This window comes from Capricornis sumatraensis, chromosome 4, assembly GCF_032405125.1.
Source record: "Capricornis sumatraensis isolate serow.1 chromosome 4, serow.2, whole genome shotgun sequence".
NCBI lineage: Eukaryota > Metazoa > Chordata > Mammalia > Artiodactyla > Bovidae > Capricornis > Capricornis sumatraensis.
Genome location: NC_091072.1, coordinates 117,717,053 through 117,734,496, shown reverse-complemented (window position 1 = coordinate 117,734,496; position 17,444 = coordinate 117,717,053).

The following is a 17,444-nucleotide window of genomic DNA, read 5'->3' as shown; positions in this document are numbered from 1 at the left end:
AACTTTTACTAATTACAGTAACTATGAAATGAATATTCCATGAATACCTAATACTGGTTTTCTTTTCTATTTTTTAATATTTATTTTTCTTATTTTGGTTCCATACCTTATTGGGTTAGCTTGATTCCTAAATTATTTAATTTTATGAAATTGACTCCAGTATTGTTGGCAGCTGGTTTACAAAAACTACTTTTCTTCATGAAATGCAGTATGTTTTATTCCTAGATTTGTATTAGGATTAGGTGCTGAATTTTCAGACTCCAATGAGAAGACCATAATTTTCCTTTCCTGTTTAGCCCATGAATATTGTATATTATGTGCATAAATTTACATATATCAAATTTTCCTTATAGTTCATAAAAACCTCAACTTTGTTATTGTAGAATTTTGCTTCAGTATGTTAAAGATTTTATTTTCTAGCAGTGTGTTTAATATGTTCATCTTAGAGCCACAAATGATAATAAGTTGTCTTTCTTGGTAATCAAGGTTTATTATTATTGTTATATTTGCTTCATAAAAATGAACTCAATAGCATATTATGTTTTCTATTTCTAGGACAATTTTCCTAACATGAAAACTGCTTATTTGCTGAAAGCTTAAAAAAACTTACAGAGTTGCTTAGGTTCACCACATCTTTATGGGACACTTTTTATTTTTTTCTGATTTTAGTGTGATTCATAAACGTGACTCCATTTCTCTTCCCCACTCCTGAAACTTCGCTCTCCCACTCTGTCTCCACGCCTATTCTTTTTTAAAGACTTAAGAAGTAATAACAAAACCCTTGACATTTCAAACTGCACTTGGTTCTCATTTTCTGTAAATAGGTATTTCTCATGCCCATTGAAAAGGTGTTTCACTGAAGAAACACAATGGCCAATAAATATATGAAAAGATACTTAACGTCATTAGTCTGCCCAAAAATGCAATTTAGACCACAGCAAGACCCCATTTTTTTTTTTTTTATCACTTTGGCAAAAGTAAAAAGAATGAAAGCGACCTATGTTGCTGAGAAAGAAGGAGCAGAGTGTCCCCTCTTAAACACTTGTGGGAGCATAAAATGATGTAATTTCTGAAACGGTGATCACAGCATAAAAAGTACATATGCCTGAAACTCAACACCCTCCCTCTAGAAATTCACCCTGCAATGGCATACACAGAGAAACACATAGAAGGATGTCCGCCAGTTTCTTGAAGTGGTAAAAAGAAATAGAAGCAATCTGAAATATGCATGCAGGGGAACTGTTCACATTAAAAGACAACAATATAAAATAAAGGCTCGGGACTTCCCTGGTGGTCCAGTGGCCAAGGCTCCACTCTCCCCATGCAGGCGGCCTGGGTTCCATCCCTGGTCAGGGAACTAGGTCCTGTATATCAAAAGGAAGACTGAAGATCCCAGGTGCCACAGCTAAGGCTTGGCATAGCCAAATAACTATATTGTTAAAAATAATAATAAAGGCTTATAGAGACACAGAAAGAACATACATAAAGTGACCTGGGACATACATAAAGTGACCTGGGAAAAGACCCAGAATATATTAACAAACGAAAAATAGTTGAATATAATCTCCATTTTTTTTTTTAAGTATTAAATGTGTGTATAGGACTAAGGGAAAATTCTGGAAGGAGATACATCTGAGCAGGCTCAGCTTGGGAGAGAGGTGTTGAGGTTGGGGGGAGGGGGACCCACACCTGTAACTTTCACTCAAGCATCATGTCCTGCTTTCATAATAAAAACCAATAAAGTAAAAACAGTAATGTGACATCTGTATGACTCATTCTTTTATCGCTATAAAATCTCTAACTTGGATAAAAGGCACTTAGTGCAAGGAACACAACTGAGCACCTAGTAAGACAAAGTTTGGATAAATTGTTAAATATTGTCATCTTTTTAAAAATTTACATTGTGGTAAGTTTTCCTATTAGTTTAGACTTTTGTGGCATTTTACTTCAGGATATCTCTTATAGGCAGAAAATTATTCCAATCTGATTTTCACCCAATTTGATGCCCTTTACTTATTAGTGCTATTAATTATTATTACATATGGTCATAAAAAAATGATTTTTCCAGTGGTCATGTATGGATGTGAGAGTTGGACTATAAAGAAAGCTGAGCGCCGAAGAATTGATGCTTTTGAACTGTGGTGTTGGAGAAGACTCGTGAGAGTCCCTTGGACTGCAAGGAGATCCAACCAGTCCATCCTAAAGGAGATCAGTCCTGAATATTCACTGGAAGGACTGATGCTGAAGCTGAAACTCCGATACTTTGGACACCTGATGTGAAGAGCTGACTCATTTGAAAAGACCCTGATGCTGGGAGGGATTGGGGGCAGGAGGAGAAGGGGATGCCAGAGGAGGAGATGGTTGGATGGCATCACCGACCCAATGAACATGGGTTTGGGTGGACTCTGGGAGTTGGTCATGGACAGGGAGGCCTGGCGTGCTGTGGTTCATGGGGTTGCAAGGAGTCAGATATGACTGAGTAACTGAGCTGAACTGAACTGATGGTCGTAATTTTTCCACTTGGATTCAAGCCACCCTATTTTAAGAATCCTGCTTTTTATTTCTTTGGTTTTTATATGCTCCACAGATGCACATGGTGAGTAGGTTTCAGCTGATGTAGTGAGCAGTTTAGCATGCTGCCCAGAACAGCTTCTGGAAGGAAGAAATGGCTCTGTTTTCTTATTTGTTTATTTAAATTGTGACTGCACTGGGGTTTCTAGTTACAGACCACTAGTGAGAGCTCAGTAACTGCAGCACAGGCTTAGTTGCCTTGTGGCATGCGGGATCTTAGTTCCCCGACCAGGGATCAAACCCGCATCCCCTGCATTGGCAGGCAAAGTCTTAACCACTGGACTACCAAAGAAGTCCTGTCTGCCTTCTTATCTACATGTACCTGGTGGTGTTGTTCAGTCGCTAAGTCACGTCCAACTCTTTGTGACCCCATGGGCTGCAGCAGCTAGGCCTCCCTGTCCTCCACTATCTCCAGGAGTTTGTTCAAACTCATGTCCGTTGAGTCAGTGATGCCATCCAACCATCTCCTCCTCTGGCAAATGACAGCTACTGGGGACACGTTAGAATAAGGGCTCATAGTTCATGGTACTACCATGGTTGACAGGCTCCCCTGTCGTGGCCTAGAAGAGGCCTTGGGGAGAGAACTCTGCTTCATTTTGGGGAAGGAGTGATGGGGGAGGGAACAGGACTAAGGCAGAGAAAAGGCAGAGTCAAGCCAAATGGTGGGGCTGGTGTTCTGGTCTCCAGGAGAGGGGCCAGGCTGTTTCCTTCCCCATTTTAGTAAACAGTCTCTGAGAGGTTTGTGATTGACACATAGGATTAGAGATGAGATAGAACCCTGACCATGTTTCATCACTTTCCCAGCTGGTTTCAGGAGTCATCCTATTTTGTATTCCATCACGTTTCTGCTTCTGCTGAGAAAGCTCAGAATACCCCACTACCTGGGAAGAAGCTTGCTTTTCCTCACTTCCCCCGAGGACGGCATGATAGTCCTCTGGCTTAGATTCCCTGACACCGAGGGGCCACATCTAGCCCCAACCACGGCTATTCTATTCAAGACCCGCTCACAAATGCTCAGAACACTAGCTCTCTCTGCTTCCTCCTCCATCCTCAACCAGGATGTGGTCTCTGGCTGAGCTCCTCTGCCTTGCGCCCTCTTCTCTCCTTCCTCCCATGTCTGTTCACTAGCTGGAGGTCAGCATGCTCCTGAGACCTCGGTTTGGATTTAAAGCAAATGAGAGGCTCTCTTGGACTGAAAGCCTCATCACTAAATCCATTTTGCCAGAGACTCTGCTCTGGAAGTTCAGGTCCAAACCAGAAGAAGAGGATGTGCTTTCTGCCTTCCCGCCACCAATGTCCTTCTCCTAATACCTCCATCAAGGACCACTGAGTAAGGAAGCACAGCTGGACCAAGGCCAAGTTCAGTTACTTCTTAGGGGTCCTGATTGTACAACCAGGAGATGACCCCCAAATTGATCACAGAAACCTGCCAGCTGAGAGTGGCAGGGGCCAGAGGGGGTAACACAGATGTTCTATCCTACTCTGAATATACCTTCTGATTCAGAGTTGTAAAATACAGTCCCTGTAGCTAAGGGACCCAGGATGAGATGTCTGTAACTGTAGGAGTGGGAGCTGGGTCTCAGGGAAATAGGGCAGGAGCAGGACATCAGACCCGCACCTTCCCTTGAGGAGCTGGGATCACCCACACCGAGGGCCTGGTCCCTCCCCAGTTCCCAGTGTCATCCCCTGTCGGCCAAGACAGTGCACTGTGTTGAAAAGAATATGCCAGGAAAAGGAGAGGGTTTCCTGGGTGGAGTTCAGTCAAGGCTGCAGTCATGGGGCCTCTGAGGTTCCTGGGTGCTTCTCTTTCTACAGATGACAGTGGGTCCTGGGCCAGAGATGTGGCTTCACCCCAGAGAGGAGAAAACAGACTTCACAGTCATTCAGAGAAGTGGTGACTTCCTACAGCGCTGAGACCCAGTGACTCAGGCCTGGGAGTTCGTAACTGTGAGGGAAGAAAGCTTGGGAGGAAACCCTAGGGAGGGAAATAAGGAATGAAAGGAACCCTTTAAAGACTCAGAGGAAATTGCCTAAGAGGCAGGAGAAGTAGGGGGAAGGGTATTTCCTCTGATGTCAAGTCTTTCCTATCTCCATTTTGACATAATGCTCCGAAACTGCTTCTGTGTAAAGAAGAATGGGCCGAGCTATCGGTGTCTCTTTTCTTGGCAATTACCCAAAGCAGCAAAGAAAGGATTCAGGCACCATCTATTAGAAAATAGGGATAATAGGTAAAATAGATTAGAAGGAAGCCAAAAGCACTGGGAAGGAGTAGGGCTTTGAGAGGAAAGGGGAGAAGATGCCAATAATTGCACATTGCAGAAAAAGCGGATGATGATTGAAGATTTCAGGAAAAATTGTGCCTCTTCAAGTGGAGAGCATTCCCAAAGTAAAAAACTACAAAAAAAAAATCCATTTTAAGAAAATAGTAAGAATAAGTTTTTCAATAAATCTGAATTAGTTCCAAGAAACGTTGAAGATACTTACAACCGATTCACATTGTTGTATGGCAGAAACCAATACAACACAGCAAAGCAATTATCCTCCAATTTAAAAAAATTTATTTAAATGACTAAGTGAGGAAACACAGGAAGAGAAGCTATAATTAGAAGCAGTTTGTCCTCAAGACAGGAAGGAGAAAAAGAATATGCATTATGAACAGTCTGAAAACCGGCCAATTCCATTGCCTGAGGAGAAATAGGGGGTTCAGTTCAGTTCAGTCACTCAGTCGTGTCTGACTCTTTGCCACCCCATGAATCAAAGCACGCCAGGCCTCCCTGTCCATCACCAGCTCTCAGAGTCCACCCAAACCCATGTCCATTGAGTCGGTGATGCCATCCAGCCATCTCATCCTCTGTCATCCCCTTCTCCTCCTGCCCTCAATCTCTCCCAGAATCAGGGTCTTTTCCAATGAGTCAACTCTTTCCATGAGGTGGCAAAATATTGGAGGTTCAACTTCAGCATCAGTCCTTCCAATGAACACCCAGGACTGATCTCCTTTAGGATGGACTGGTTGGATCTCCTTGCAGTCCAAGGGACTCTCCAGAGTATTCCCCAACACCACAGTTCAAAAACATCAATTCTTTGGCACTCAGCTTTCTTCACAGTCCAACTCTCACATCCATACATGACCACTGGAAAAACCATAGCCTTAACTAGACAGAACTTTGTTGGCAAAGTAATGTCTCTGCTTTTGAATATGCTATCTAGGTTGATCATAACTTTCCTTCCAAGGAGTAAGCATCTTTTAATTTCATGGCTGCAGTTTCCATCTGCAGTGATTTTGGAGCCCAAAATAATAAAGTCTGACCCTGTTTCCACTGTTTCCCCATCTATTTGCCATGAAGTGATGGGACCAGATGCCATGATCTTAGTTTTCTGAATGTTGAGCTTGAAGCCAACTTTTTCACTCTCCACTTTCACTTTCATCAAGAGGCTTTTTAGTTCCTCTTCACTTTCTGCCATAAGGGTGGTGTCATCTGCATATCTGAGTTTATTGATATTTCTCCCGGAAATCTGGATTCCAGCTTGTGCTTCTTCCAGTCCAGCGTTTCTCATGATGTACTCTGCATATAAGTTAAATAAGCAGGGTGACAATATACAGCCTTGACATACTCCTTTTCCTATTTGGAACCAGTCTGTTATTCCATGTCCAGTTCTAACTGGTGCTTCCTGACCGGCATATAGGTTTCTCAGGAGGCAGATCAGGTGGTCTGGTATTCCCATCTCTTTCAGAATTTTCCACAGTTTCTTGTGATCCACACAGTCAAAGGCTTTGGCACAGTCAGAAAGCAGAAATAGATGTTTTTCTGGAACTCTCATACTTTTGGACGATGATCCAGCGGATGTTGGCAATTTGATCTCTGGTTCCTCTGCCTTTTCTAAAACCAGCTTGAACATCAGGAAGTTCACAGTTCACATATTGCTGAAGCCTGGCTTGGAGAATTGTGAGCATTACTTTACTAGCGTGTGAGATGAGTGCAATTGTGTGGCAGTTTGAGCATTCTTCGGCATTGCCTTTCTTTGGGATTGGAATGAAAAGTGACCTTTTCCAGTCCTGTGGCCACTGCTGAGTTTTCCAAATGTGCTGGCATATTGAGTGCAGCACTTGGACAGCATCATCTTTCAGGATTTGAAACAGCTCAACTGAAATTCCATCACTGCCACTAGCTTTGTTTGTAGTGATGCTTTCTAAGGCCCACTTGACTTCACATTCCAAGATGTCTGGCTCTAGGTGAGGGATCACACTATCATGATTATCTGGGTCGTGAAGATCTTTTTTGTACAGTTCTTCTGTGTATTCTTGCCACCTCTTCTTAATATCTTCTGCTTCTGTTAGGTCCATACCATTTCCGTCCTTTATCGAGCCCATCTTTGCATGAAATGTTCCCTTGGTATCTCTAATTTTCTGGATGAGATCTCTAGTCTTTCCCATTCTGTTGTTTTCCTCTATTTCTTTGCACTGATCACTGAGGAAGGTTTTCTTATCTCTGCTTGCTATTCTTTGGAACTCTGCATTCAGATGCTTATATCTTTCCTTTTCTCCTTTGCTTTTTGCTTCTCTTCTTTTCTCAGCTATTTGTAAGTCCTCCTCAGACAGTCATTTTGCTTTTTTGCATTCCTTTTCCATGGGGATGGTCTTGATCCCTGTCTCCTGTACAATGTCACAAACCTCATTCCATAGTTCATCAGGCACTCTGTCTATCAGATCTAGTCCCTTAAATCTATTTGTCACTTCCACTGTATAATCATAAGCGATTTTATTTAGGTCATACCTGAATGGTCTAGTGGTTTTCCCTACTTCCTTCAATTTAAGTCTAAATTTGGTAATAAGGAGTTCACGATCTGAGCCACAGTCAGCTCCCAGTCTTGTTTTTGCTGACTGTGTAGAGCTTCTCCATCTTTGGCTGCAAAAAATATAATCAGTCTGATTTTGGTGTTGACCATCTGGTGATGTCCATGTGTAGAGTCTTCTTTTGTGTTGTTGGAAGAGGGTGTTTGCTATGACCAGTGCGTTTTCTTGGCAAAACTCTATTAGCCTTTGTGCTGCTTCATTCCGTATTTCAAGGCCAAATTTGTCTGTTACTCCAGGTGTTTCTTCACTTTCTACATTTGCATTCCAGTCCCCTATAATGAAAAGGACATCTTTTTGGGTGTTAGTTCTAAAAGGTCTTGTAGGTCTTCATAGAACCATTCAGCTTCAGCTTGGGGCATAGGCTTGGATTACTGTGATATTGAATGGTTTGCCTTGGAAACGAACAGAGATCATTCTGTCATTTTTGAGATTGCATCCAAGTACTGCATTTCAGACTCTTTTGTTGACCATGATGGCTACTCCATTTCTTCTAAGGGATTCCTGCCCACAGTAGTAGATATAATGGTCATCTGTGTTAAATTCACCCATTCCAGTCCATTTTAGTTCGCTGATTCCTAGAACGTCAATGTTCACTCTACCATCTCCTGTTTGACCACTTCCAATTTGCCTTGATTCATGGACCTAACACTCCAGGTTCCTACACAATACTGCTCTTTACAGCATGGGACTTTACTTGTATCACCAGTCACATCCACATCTGGGTATTGTTTTTGCTTTGGCTCCATCCCTTCATTCTTTCTGGAGTTATATATTGGGCACCTACCGACCTGGGGAGTTCCTCTTTCAGTATCCTATCATTTTGCCTTTTCATACTGTTCATGGGGTTCTCGAGGCAAGAATACTGAAGTGGTTTGCCATTCCCTTTTCTAGTGGACCACATTCTGTCAGACTTCTCCACCATGACCTGGCCATCTTGGGTGGCCCCACACAGCATGGCTTAGTTTCATTGAGTTAGACAAGGCCGTGCTCTGTGTGATCAGACTGGCTAGTTTTCTGTGATTATGGTTTCAGTGTGTCTGCCCGCTGATGTCCTCTCATAACACCTACCGTCTTAGTTGGGTTTCTCTTACCTTGGACGTGGGGTATAAGGTCTTAGATCAGAAATATGGCAGATAAGACAATGGCAACCCACTCCAGTACTCTCGCCTGGAAACTCCCATGGATGGAGGAGCCTGGTAGGCTGCAGTCCATGGGGTCGCTAAGAGTTGGACACAACTGGGCAACTTCACTTTCACTTTTCACTTTCATGCATTGGAGAAGGAAATGGCAACCCACTCCAGTGTTCTTGCCTGGAGAGTCCCAGGGACGGGGGAGCCTGGTGGGCTGCCGTCTATGGGACTGCACAGAGTTGGACACAACTGAAGCGACTTAGCTGCAGCAGCAGAAATATGGGCTTTCCTGGTGGCTCAGATGTTAATGAATCTGCCTGCAATGCAGGAGACTCAAGTTTGATCTCTGGGTTGGTTAGCTCCCTTGGAGAAGGGAATGGCAACCCACTCCAGTATTCTTTCCTGAGAATTCCATGGACAGAGGAGCCTGCAGGCTACAGTTCATGGGGTGGCAAAGAGTCAGACACGAATGAACAATGAACACTTTCACTTTCAGATCAGACATGCAGATGGTCCTAGATTAGAAAGAACAGTTCTGAGCCTAGAACACAGCCCAGGCTTCTTCTCTATTTGGATGTCTCACAAAAAGCTGGCTCATGAAAAAAGGCAACCAACACAAAGTCTACACAAAAAGTATTAACCCAAGAACAGCAAAAAACAACCAACTGAATTTTAAAATGGGCAAAGGACTTAAATAGACATTTCTCAAAAGAAGATATATAGAACTTCCCTGGTGGTCCAGCGGTTAAGAATCCACCTCCAATGCAGGGACATGAGTTCCATCCCTGATCCAGGATGGGCCCACATGCCTTGGGCCAACTAAGCCTGTGGGCCACAATTACTGAAGTCCTCATGCCCTGGAACCCGTGCTCTTCAACAAGAGAAGCTACTGCGGTAAGTCCACACATCGTGACTAGAGAGTAGCCCCAGCTCACTGTAACTGGAGAAAGCCCACAAGCAACCACAAAGACCCAGCAAAACCAAAGATAAATAAATAGATGAAAAGATGATATACAAATGGCCAACAAGCACATGAAAAGATGCTCAATGTCACTAATCAATAAGGCCAAGTAAAACCACAGTGACATACCATCTCAGACCCACAAAATGATGCAGAAAAAAGTGAAAACAAAAAGCAAAAATTCCAGAGGACAACAAGTATTGTCAAGACTGTGAAGAAACTGGAACACTTGTGCATTGTTGGCAGGAATATAAAATGGTGTGGCCACTGCTAACGGTAAATCAGTGACTTGAAAAATTAAAACTATAATGACCATATGATCCCAAAATTCCATTTCTGGGTATATATCCAAAAGAATTGAAAGTACGGTCTAGAACAGATATTGGTATATGCATATTCATATTAGCACTATTCACAATAGCTAACAGGTGGAACAACCCAAATGTCTGTCAGTGGATGAATGGCGGAATAAAAGGTAGTGCATCCGTAGCACGAAATATTATTCAGACATAAGAAGAAATGATTTTCTGACAAGGCAACTACATGGATGAACACTGAGGACATTGTATTGATACTGTTTAAATAATGATTAATGAAAAAATTTTAGGTGATACAAATAACCTTTAACACTTCATGAAGCAGATAGTGTCCTTTTGGAGGAGTGTAAAACAGGGTGGCAGGCAAGAAGCTTTTATAGAATAAAGAACAAGGACGAGAAAAGTAAACTATCTGATTGGCTGGGGCCATATAATCAACCTTGTTTGGGATGAGAAGGCCCAGAACAGCTTGGTGTTTAGGGTTCAGCCGACTGGATACACTGTGTTTCTGGTCAGCAGACCATTTACAGACACAGGGAAATTGTCTACGTTTGGGTTTACTGACATGGCACACTAGGCAGAAGCATCTTGAGCCTAGAAAGTTATTTTAACAAAACTAATTGAAATAAACCAGTCACAGATCCCTGGTGGTTCAGACGGTAAAGAATCTACCTGCCATGCAGAAGACCTGGGTTCAATCCCTGGGTCAGGAAGATCCCCTGGAGAAGGGAATGGCAACCCATTCCAGTATTCTTGCCTGGAAAATCCCATGGACAGAGGAGCCTGGCGGGCTACAGTCCATGGGGTCGCAAAGAGTCAGATACGACTGAACTTTCAAAAGCCAAATACTGTATGATTCCATTTATCTGAGGCACCTAAGACAGTCCAATTTGGAGACTTCCCTGCTGGTCCAGTGGTTAGGACTCTGTGTTTCCACTGCAGGGGGCCTGGGTTTGATCCCTTTTCAGGGAACCAAGATGCCACAAGTTACACAATGCAAGTTTTTTTAAAAAGACAAAATTAAAGGGTGGTTGGCAATGGCACCCCACTCCAGTACTCCTTCCTGGAAAATCCCATGGATAGAGAAGCCTGGTAGGCTGCAGTCCATGGGGTCACTAAGAGTCGGACACGACTGAGCGACTTCACGTTCACTTTTCACTTTCATGCATTGGAGAAGGAAATGGCAACCCACTCCAGTGTTCTTGCCTGGAGAATCCCAGGAATGAGGGAGCCTGGTGGGCTGCCATCTATGGGGTCACACAGAGTCAGACACAACTGAAGTGACTTAGCAGTAGCAGTAGCACCCGGGGCTGAGGGGGAGGAAGAATAGGAAGTTAGTGTTTACTGGGAGCAGAGTTTCCATTTGAGAAGATGAAAAAGTTCTGAAGATGGATGGTGGTGATGGTTGTACAACCATGTAAATTTGCTTAATACCACTGATGAAATGATCGATTTTATGTGGTATTATATATTTTACCACAATAAAAAATGTAATGATAAAAAGGAAGATACTAAACAGCAACAACAAAAACAGATGACAGATAAAGAATCCTCACCAGAAAAGTGAAGCCAAAAGCTGATGAAAATTGTGAACAATTATTTCGCAATTAATTTTTTAAAAAATTACTGAAGCAATTTCCTCTACAATGCAAGGTTGTAAACAGAGATCTGAGGGCTGAGGAAAGGCATGGCCAGACAGTTGGAGGAAATTCACTGGCAACTGGTAGAACTTAGGAAGGAAAAGAAGAGAAAAGTAAGAGATTTCCCTTATGGCCCTGTGATTAATACTCCGCATTTCCACTGCAGGGGCCCCGGATTAGATCCCTGGTCTGAGAGCTACAATCCCACATGCCTCTTGATTCAACCCCCCCAGAAAAGAAAAATAAATTTGTCACAGAAGCAAATCCTTATTAGCATTCATACAAGGGGGAAGAGACACTATTTAAAAAAAAAAAAAAAGCCACACAAAAGACAGAGATGAGAATACTGAGCAAAATGAAATGCTGAAAAGATTTGGCAAAAATAGATGAAATAAAGGCAGAACTCCAACCTATGCTCATTGGAATCCCCGAAGAAGAAAACCGAGAAGTGTGAACAGAACAAATATGTAAAGATATGGTGTTGTTAGTCACTCAGCTGTATCCAACTCTTTGCGACCTCATGGACTGTAGCCCTCCTCTGTGAAAATCACCAGGCAAGAATACTTGAGTGGGTTGCTATTTCCTTCTCCTGTGGATCTTCTGGACCTTGGGATCGAACCCAGGTCTCCCTCATTGCAGGCAGATTCTTAACCATCTGAGCCACCAGGAAAGCCCCTGGCCATGCCTTAGCCCCATCTAAAGATAAAATGCAAAAACAAAACAAAACAAAACAAAAAACCTTTCCATAGTAACCCCCATCACAAGAGCAAGCAAGCAGCAGCTACAGAAATGGAGATGGAGAGATCTTCAGAGGCTCTGCAAGTGGGGGTGTGCGTGCCAATGCCGTGATTCTCACTTTCTAGGATAATGTTTGCTATGCTATTAGCTCTCAGGATTATAGAAGAAAAGATGTTTTGACTCACGATAGCTTCAGTTTAGTTCAGTCGCTCAGTCGTGTCTGACTCTTTGCCACCCCATGAATCCCAGCACGCCAGGCCTCCCTGTCTATCACCAACTCCCGGAGTTCACTCAGACTCATGTCCATCGATTCGGTGATGCCATCCAGCCATCTCATCCTCCGTCATCCCCTTCTCCTCCTGCCCTCAATCCCTCCTAGCATCAGAGTCTTTTCCAATGAGTCAACTCTTCGCATGAGGTGGCCAAAGTACTGGAGTTTCAGCTTCAGCATCAGTCCTTCCAATGAACACCCAGGACTGATCTCCTTCAGAATGGACTGGTTGGATCTCCTTGCAGTCCAAGGGACTCTGAAGAGTCTTCTCCAACACCACAGTTCAAAAGCATCAATTCTTCAGCACTCAGCTTTCTTCACAGTCCAACTCTCACATCCATACATGACCACTGGAAAAACCATAGCCTTGACTAGACAGATCTTTGTTGCCAAAGAAATGTCTCTTCTTTTCAATATGCTATCTAGGTTGGTCATAACTTTTCTTCCAAGGAGTAAGCGTCTTAATTTCATGGCTGCAGTCACCATCTGCAGTGATTTTGGAGCCCAAAATAATAAAGTCTGACCCTGTTTCCACTGTTTCCCCATCTATTTCCCATGAAGTGCTGGGACCAGATGCCATGATCTTAGTTTTCTGAATGTTGAGCTTGAAGCCAACTTTTTCACTCTCCACTTTCACTTTCATCAAGAGGCTTTTTAGTTCCTCTTCACTTTTCTGCCATAAGGGTGATGTCATCTGCATATCTGAGGTTATTGATATTTCTCCTGGCACTCTTGATTCCAGCTTGTGTTTCTTCCAGTCCAGCATTTCTCATGATATACTCTGCATAGAAGTTAAATAAACTGAGTGACAATATACAGCCTTGACATACTCCTTTTCCTATTTGGAACCAGTCTGTTATTCCATGTCCACTTCTAACTGGTGCTTCCTGACCTGCATATAGGTTTCTCAGGAGGCAGGTCAGGTGGTCTGGTATTCCCATCTCTTTCAGAATTTTCCACAGTTTCTTGTGATCGACACAGTCAAAGGCTTTGGCATAGTCAAGAAAGCAGAAATAGATGTTTTTCTGGAACTCTCTTGCTTTTTTGATGATGCAGAAGATGTTGGCAATTTGATCTCTGGTTCCTCTGCCTTTTCTAAAACCAGCTTGAACATCTGGAAGTTCATGGTTCACGTATTGCTGAAGCCTGTCTTGGAGAATTGTGAGCATTACTTTACTAGCGTGTGAGATGAGCACAATTATGTGGTAGTTTGAGCATTTTTGCCATTGCCTTTCTTTGGGATTGGAATGAAAAGTGACCTTTTCCAGTCCTGTGGCCACTGCTGAGTTTTCCAAATTTGCTGGCATACGATAGCTTAGGTCTACTCAGAAATCATCTGGAAACTGACAAAGGATGCATCTTTTCAGCTTTGTGTTCAGAACCCATTTACCTTTTACCTGTTTTTTATAAAAGATACCGACACTTCAGATAAGCAAGAGAGAAGACATGAATCTCTTTTGCTTCTACCACCCTCAGCTACTGTACAAACGAGTATTTTGAAGGGTGTATTATTTAATAAAGGACTTTACATTCGTTTTCTCCCACGTTGCTCCACACAATACATAAGGTCAGTGCATTTATGTTCCTTGCATCTTATAGCCAAGGGAAGGCAGCTCAGTAGGAAGTGTGTTCACCGAGCATCTCTCCTGGTATGTGCAGTGTGTGGACACAGGTTGGCCCACTTTTTGCTTCTATGCTGGGTCCCCACAACTTGAAGGCACGTCTCTCATTTTGGAAAGTGAGGCAGATGAGATGAGGCAGCTTTGAGCTGGGTTTCCAAAGGTCTGGGCCACAGCTGACTGCCGTCTGCAGTGCTGCCTGGGCAGCAGACAAAGCTCTCGGGAACTGGGGAGCTGCTTATCACCATACTTCAGCCCTCTAGTCAGGAAAAGAGCTCAGCTAGTGAACAGCTCACAGGAATGAGGGCATTTACCTCGGACCAGAAACCATGTCTGAAGACAACTCTGCCCACTTCCTCCTTTTCGGCCACAGAGACAGGATGCTCCAGAGATGCTGAGGGTTCCTCATGGGGCAGCACATCTCACAACGTGCACACAAGTCCCCTGGGGTCTTGTCCGATGGCTGACTAGGATTCAGATGACCGAAATTCCACATTTCTAATCAAACTCCCAGGAAGCACTACTGTCCCCAGTCCTTGACCAAACTAGGCAAGAAACTCAGTGACAAGAAACCCTTCTCAGGATGCCCCTGGCTTTCAAGTCCAAGCCCAGGCTTTTTACTGCAGCTCCTACGGTCTGCTTGACTCAACCCCCATTTCCAGCCTCTGCCTCCATCTTCATTACTGCATGGTCTCTTGATCCTCAAAAGACCCGTATCCAGAAAACTTAAAGAACTCCAACAAGTCCACTAAAAAACTACGAACAGTCCCATAGAAAACCGAATGTGAAACTGGACTGGCATCTGATGCTTGCCTTTTGAGGGGCAGGCAAAAACTACCAGGTGGAGGGGCCGCTGTCGACCTTCTCAATCCAACTGGGCAGAAGCCGCCTTCAGGGGAAGCCTCAGGTGGGAAGCTGCATGCATGGAACCCGCAGAAAGTTGCCTTGGGGCTGATCTTGAATTCACCAGTCCACCTGACAACTGAGCTCCCCGGGGACAAGGACACGAGCCCACACCCCTCCCCCTGCAGTACACCCTGCACTGACCAAGCTTAACATGGAGCCAGCTGGCAACAGAGAACCATCAAGAGGGTCCGGTTCTGCACTCACAGGCTGTGCACTCAAGGGTGGGTTTGGAGCGGAGAGGCAATACATTGAAAACTGGCACGGGGGCAAAGAATGGCCATGAATCGGGAGTTCTTTACACACTCTTGAACACTTCTATATGTTTGAAATTACTCCTAAATTTAAAAACTATACTAGGAGAATGCCATTCGCTGAAACTGTTCAAAATAAGGTGTTGGGGAGGATGCTTTCTTGATTTGAAAAATTGCATTGGGCTCTAGAAGAGAATTTGATTTTGGTCTTCGGTTCTTTTGAGCTTTAAAAGATTTTTATTTCTTTTAATTTTTAAATTTTTATATATCTTCTCTGTGCTAGGTCTTTATTATAGCATTCAAGCTTCTCTAGTTGAAGCTCAAGGGCTCTCTCTAGTTGCAGCATGCTGGTTTAGTCACCTTGTGGCATACGGGATCTTAGTTCCCCAACCAGGGATCAAACCTGAGTCCCCTGCATTGGCAGGTGGATTCTCAACCACTGGAGCCCCAGGGAAGTCCCTGTTTTAGTTTTTCTAAAAGAAGGTTAGGAAGTAACGGAAGGAAGCAAAGTTGGGTCCACTCACCTGCATGCAATAAAGACAACGTACAGACACCAAGGAAAGTTCAGCACGTATTGCAGGGCTCCAAGCAAGGAGTCCGGGAAGCTAGTGGTCAAAGACACTGACTCCTCGATGGCTTTCAGGGAATGGTTTTTAAAGACAGGGTGAGGGAGGGGGATTGTGGGGTGCATGACCAGCTCGTGAACAGTCTTCTGATTGGCAGGTGGTGAGGTAATCAACTGTCAACATTGTCAACCATCTGGTTCTGACCAGCCTGGGATCCATGCACTTGCGGGCTTGCGGGCAGCAAACAGTTAACTTCCTCCCCCTGGTGGGGGTTTCAGTATCTGCAAAACAACTCAGGAGGAGCTCAGAGTATTCTCTACAGGCCTGGAGGGAGAGCTGAAAGTTCCTGACTTTGTTTAGTGGGTTAGACTGTTATCATTTTGTCTTGCTTGACTGTTTTCCTGTCTTTCTGCATTTTCTCACTTCTCTAATTTATTCTTTGGAACTCAGGAAAGGCATAGGAGGCTAAAGTTTTTCTACAGACAAGAGGCAGGCAGAGGACCCTGAGGAGAGGGGTAGGTATCCAAGGGGCATCTGGTATCTGATGGCTCTGCTCTCACTGGGTCACGTAACTGCACCTTCTTCATCTTATAGAGAATGCCTCAGAACTGAGAGGTGTCTCAGAACTCCTGACTGTGATGGAGGGCCATGTGCCACCCCCAGGGCATCCATGAAGAACCCCACTCAATCCAGAAGGGAGAGGAGGGCAGTGGGGGTGGGGGGTGGGGGTTGCCCTAAGTAACAGGAGGAGTCAATGGGCTTCTCTTGGCAAAGAGGACTAAGATGTAACCAGTGGGGAGATAAAATGACGGGAAGGCATTTGTTCACCAGAATTCCAGGTGATGTAGACGAGCATGTTTCTGGGACGTAGACCCTAATAGGGAAGTGTGTGTGTAGCGGGGGTGCTGCCTGCTGAAGGCATTTCAGGGAAGAAGATGGCACAGAAGCTGTCTGGGCTATGAGGAAGGAAGGAAGGGATGGAGAAAGGGGCGGGGGAGAAGAGGAATGTCTTCTTTCCAGAAGCTGCTGCCCCAGTGGAGGGACCAGAGAACCCCTCCCTTTCCCAGCCTCCACCCTCATCCTCTCTGCGTGCTGACTCAGAGCGCTAGCAAGGATTCGAGCTTATGTCAAGGTGTTTTCTCCCAGACTGCACTGAGCTGGATGCTGCATATCTGCACCCAGATGGAGTCCTGGATTTTATTCAGGCGACGCTTATTTCGTGGCTCAACAAACCAAAACTCAGAAATGTAACCAGGCCAATAAGCCTCAGACGTGAATCTCCAGTCTCCATTGTCTGATTCTTTCTTTTCTTTCATTCCAAACTTTCCACAAAACAAACAAACCCCCTAGTTTTGTGAACACAGTATTTTATACAAGTATTATTGATAATATTTATTCAGAACTTGAACAGTGCTCATGCACACGTACAGAACAATATTAAATGGGATGAAAGCTGTTTACTTACTGTTAGGCTCATGAAAAAATTATAAAAAGGGAATGGCAGCAAAAAAAGCAGGAACCACAGCCTGGGAGACAACTATTTAAAAACCCTGAATCAGAAGAGAGTTCCCATAGCCCATGTTAGCAACCAGTGCCAGCACAGGCACGTGAACCAGTCCTGA